The sequence below is a fragment of the Corylus avellana genome, chromosome ca6 (assembly GCF_901000735.1).
Source record: "Corylus avellana chromosome ca6, CavTom2PMs-1.0".
NCBI lineage: Eukaryota > Viridiplantae > Streptophyta > Magnoliopsida > Fagales > Betulaceae > Corylus > Corylus avellana.
In genome coordinates this window covers 21,439,883-21,445,693 of record NC_081546.1, presented here as the reverse complement: position 1 = coordinate 21,445,693, position 5,811 = coordinate 21,439,883, and positions in this window count along the sequence as shown.

The following is a 5,811-nucleotide window of genomic DNA, read 5'->3' as shown; positions in this document are numbered from 1 at the left end:
TTTTTTTTTGTTCTCTTTATATATTATATTTTTATTATAATATGGTAAATACAATTAAAAATATAAATCATAACACAATATGTGTATCACAAAAAACATATCTATGAGACTTCATAAATATATGTCAAATTGATATATCAGTTAATATGTAGGCACTAGTACAAAAATAAAGAAAAATACAAAATACAAAGTGTCTAAAATTGCATTCGACGTGATCTTAATTAGAGAAACAAAATCATCAAATATCAAATCTGAATTAAAGCTTTCGGAAATTTCCCTTTCAATGTAGCCAAGTAAATTATCCGCAAGAAACTCATCCTCCATTTTGTAACGAAGTTTTGTTTTAACAATCTCCATAGATGAGAATGCTCGTTCAGTAGTTGTTGTAGACACTGGAATAGTAAAACAAGATGAATCAATTTATCAATAAGATAGTACGTATCAGATTTTCCTGTCTCTGTCAATCCTCAACATAATTCCGAAATGGAAGACAATCTTTGTAATTTCGGATGATTAAGCATATCAACTTCAAAATGCTTCAATTGAAATCTCAAACTAATTTTCTCTTGGTCAGAAAAATCAAAAGAATAGTACTTATCCGCAAGAGTACATATATCATTAATATTAAATGATTTATAAGCATTATCTTGATCCAAAGCTGAACTAAGAGTCAAGAGTTCCATTGTCCTTTCACCAAATCTACTATCGAGCTCTTACAATTGAAATTTATAGTAACATTGAATATGTCAAAATAATAATGATGCTCAACTGTAATGTGATCCCGTTGACAACGACCTCGGCCTTGAACATAACGAGCACCCGAATCTGGAATGTCAATTTGAAATTTATTGGAGAAAGAGACTACCTCCTCAAGCAAATTATCCCAATCTTCATTTCTCAATTTTTGGAGGGGTGCTTTTGTATTAGAAACTAACTGCATAGCATTCAAGATGTCTTGAGATTTTTGTTGCAAATGTTGACAAAGACAATCGGTAGTACCCATGATTTCCCTCATCAAATGTAGAATGAATATGAACTTGAATGATGTAATCATTGTATAAGCAGCAATAGCATCCCCACGTTGAGAGTAAGTGGATCCTTCTTTTATAATATTTTCAAGCACTACACAAGTAGGATTAAACATCCTTAACACACTACACATAGAATGAAAATGAGAACCCCAACTAGTATCACCAGCTCGTTTCAAAGTGCCAATTTGGTTAGCTCATTTTCCAGTTTTAAGTTCATCAATAGCTATCAAATGTTCGATATCTACTTCATGAGCATCTTGCAGTTGATCATGACGTTTACATGAAGCACCAGCCACATTGATAATGAAATTCAAATTTGAGAAGAACTCATGAACAGAAACAACCTCTCGAGATGCAGCAACTAATACTAACTGTAATCGATGTGTAAAACAATGAACATAGTATGCACAAGGACAATCATTAAAAAATAATGCCTGCAATTCTTTCCATTTACCACACATATTTCTGGTACCATCATACCCTTGTCCACGAATATTTTGAATATCAAGATTATTTTGGAAAAGAACATAAGATGTGCTATCTTTTAAAGTCGATGCCGATGCATCTTTAACATGGACAATATCAAAAAAGCGTTCTCATTTGAAACCATCTTTGGTAACAAATCTCAAAATAATAGCCATTTGTTCTTTCTTAGTCTCATCTCGTGCTTCATTAACAATAATGTAAAATTTTGAATTGCCAATTTCTTCATGAATTGCATCTCGTACCCTTTTTGCCAAGACATGTAAAGTATCTTTTTGGACATGATGTGAAGTATTTTTGCATTTTGTGTAGCAATTTCTAAAACAACCTTAGCAACATCCTTGTTGTAAACGGACATAAGTTTTATCAACTCAAGAAAATTGCCACGATTTTTTAAATCAGGACCTTCATCATAACTTCTAAAAGCACATCCTTGAGATGTTAAATACCGAACACAATCGATTGAGGTCTTCAATCGCAATCGATTCTTCAATTTTTCTTCTGAAATTTGCTTATCTATCTTCTTATCAATATGTTGAGATTGGTTTATCAAACTGTCACAATACTTGACAACATTATTATGAGGTGAACGTGACCCATTTCTCATATGGCCAAAAAATGCACAATGAATAGCATCATTAACTTTCTTCCAATTACGAAATCTTTCAATAGTAAATGCATGAGCTTCAAATCATCTCGTTGACTTTTTAGAGAAAATATAGCAGAGTAAACAATATGCATCATCTTTTTCAGAAGAATATTCTAACCAATCAAACATCATATACCAAGATGATTGAAATCTTCGGCGATTTTTTTCATTACCCGAAAACAGATATTCAGAACTATTAGAATGAATGAATCTAAATGGATCAACTTTAAGATAAGCACGTCTAATTTCATCATGTTGATAACATGATATTCTCATATTTGAGGACGTAACCCTGGATTATGTTGTAAAGTAGAAATGTCAACTGATTCAATTATTGGCATCTTAGAAGGGCGTTGCTCTTGCTTAAGAGCTAAAGTTTGGGGATTAGATGTCGAGGAAGACATTTTAGAATTTGAATCAAAATCTTTTTTCTTAAAAAATGCATCAATTTCTTTTTACTTACCCATGATGCAATCTAAAATTTTTCGAAAACCTGAAAAATTTATTTATCTATATCAGTTTTAATACTTATCACTCTAATAAAATTATTAGCACGTTCCAATAGTTATTAATCTAACAAAACAACAAATGTTAAGAAAACCCAAGCAAAACACCAAATACTCGATATTACAAAATGGGCAACAACCGTGAGTCCGTGACAACCCCATCAAATTTCTTTCACAAAAAATAAACGAATTTAAATCATAACCTAATGAACATACAAGATAAATTCTTTAATACCCAAATGAAATCAATACCATACATGTAGAGGGCAAAAAATGAACAAATAATTAAGAATGAGATGTATGTAAAACCCTAAATTTAAATGACTTACAGTTTCCTTCTTGAGTTCTTGTTAATCTGTTGATGGGATCATGAGAAAACCCAAACAAATTGAAACAAATCAAACAATAGGAGATTAGGAGTAGGGGGCTGGGGGCATTGGGGCAGGCAGCAGTGGCGAAATTTGGAGACAATAGTAGAGATTTTTTTTTTTTTTGAAAAAAAAAATAAATGGAGGGGCTGGGCTGTGGGTTGGACAAGGTTTTGGAGAATGGACTGGCTGGGCTATGGGCTAGGCTATATTTAGAAATAAAAAAATATGAATTTTTTTTTTAAAAAAAATTAAGCCCCGCGTGGGCCTTACTATATCCGGATCTAGCTACGGTAGATCCTTGGCATAGCAAAACTTGATTATCATGTGTGAACTGATTCACTGAGATAAGATTTTGTTTGAATACGAGGTACATGAAGCAGATTGAGCGTAGAACATTTTCTCCAAGGTCGTCCAGACTGCATGCATGGGAGGTTGGGAGATCGACCACATGTGCGATAAGATTTTGTTTGATAAGGTGTAGAGCATGTCGCTAGAGGATAATTTTATCCTGTAAATACCAGGTCGTGTAGGCCGAGTTTAGAACAAGAGCAGGCTATATATATATATATATACCAACTAAAAATAGTTGGTGTGTTATCACCGTTCTCACTTCTCAGTCGTTGGTTGTTGTATGGCTTATCATATGATTGAGATTGTAGTATAGGTGACTATTCTGATTATCTTCAGTGTGTTGTATTATTTGTTAAAGTATTGATTAAATGATTAAATTTACTTATTTTTATTAGTTTAAGTTTTTAGAATAAGTGATATTTTAACATGATATTAGAGCTAGAGGTCTTGGTTTCCAACCATGATTCTGTCAATTTACCATAAATTTTAATTAAATATTTCACGTATTGGGTCTTATTAATTAAAATAGTTTTTCAGCCCACACGTGAGAGTGTTAAAGTATTGATTAAATGATTAAATTTACTTATTCCTATCAACCTTCTGGGGAGGTGGTCAGTAGTAAAGTAGAAAATCCTAAACTAGTTTGTTCACATGCTACCATTTAGTAATTAATACCCAGGCTTGCAATATTCTTAAACGTGCATATCAAAACTTGTTTTTGGATTATGCTAGGGAATCATGGGCTACCTATTTTTTGAGTCTAAAATAAGTAATAGAAACAACTAATTATATGAAAACCACTTTCGATTATGCCCCAAGAAGCTAGAATATAGAAAGCATGCATGATGCATCCACACTACAAAAAAATCAAGGTTTAGGGACGTTCTAACGACCCCTCTCAAAAAGAGGGGTTGTTTTACTGTAGCAACGTCCACAGTTAGTGGGGTGGGGAGGGGGGGTCGTTGCTACAGTGAAAAATGCCCCCTTCCCTCGATCTGCACGCTCCAGCCTACCCCTCTTTTGCCCTTTTAGCTCTCTCACTCAACTCTCTCTCTCTCTGTCTCTCTCTCTCACAAATCATCTCTCTCTGTCACTCGTCTCTTTCTCTCTCTCCCCTCTGGCAGCGCCGCTGCTCCGATCCGGTTTTCAAATCGGCGACCACCCTTGAGGTAGGGGGTGGCTTGCGGGTCACCCGTGAGGGCCAGGGGTGGCCTTTCGGGCCACCCCTGGGGGCCACCCATTGTAGCACCCCAGAATTTTCAAAGTTATTTAAATAGATTATTTTGATGATAATCTTATTTTGATATTCATTTTAGCCTATGATTTTAATTCTTGGGAAATTTATGGTATTACAGAGAGTGGTAATTAGAGAAAGGTAATTGGTGAAATAATAGGATAGTAAATGGAAAGAAGAATTGTATTTGTAGCTAGAATAGTAAGGGAAGGTAGAATAATCAATGTAGGTATAATAGTATTGGTAAAAGGAAGGTAGAATTATAGATGAGTAAATGTAGGTATAATAGTATTGGTAGATGGAGTAATGAGGGTAGAATTGTAGATGAGTAAATGTAGGTATAATAGTATTGGTAGATGGAATAATGAGGGTAGAATTGTAGATGGATAAATGTAGGTATAATAGTGTTGGAAGGTAGAATAGTATTTGGTTTTTTTCCTATAAATTGAGCTCTTCCCCTTCACAAATTTCACAACTCCTCTCCCTTCTCTTCCACATATTCTTCCTTCTTCCGTTTTCTACTCGGTCTTTCTTCTTTCTGAAAGTGTTTACACGAAACATAGAGAGAAAGGGCGAGACAAAGCGTTGCAAGAAAGAAAGAACACGAGAGAGAACGGACTTGAGAAATTAGTTTCAAAAGATATACTAGTGGTGTTAGTCAAATTGGAGCAACTAGATCATTCAGACCACTTTTTAGCTACAGTCTAGAGGTAAGTAAAATTCACTACCCATTCTAAAATTATTTCATGTCATGCTATTTATACATTCTTGTATCAAACTGTAAATGACTATTTTATTTACCTGTCATAGAGATATGTTGCATGCATGAAGGATTTCTAAAAGAATTATTTAGAAAGTTTCTATTTCTTTAAATGCTTTCTAAGTACAACAGGTTTATATTTGGAAAAGTTTCCATTTTTTAGAAAAGAAAGTTGAAAAATAATGATGATTATAAGAAAGAAGAATGATGATAAACCCTCCTACATGTTGCCCTAAGATACATAAAAAGAAGTACAAAGAAAAGTACAAGAAATGAGTTAAATGTTTATGAAATGAGGGCATATGTATGGAGGAGGGTATTTTTGGCCTCAAGATAAGTAAAGATGAGATGAGTTCGGTACCAATACTCGGATGGAGGCGAAACCACTGAAGGAGGCTATGCTAGAAGGTGGTATTCCATCAACAT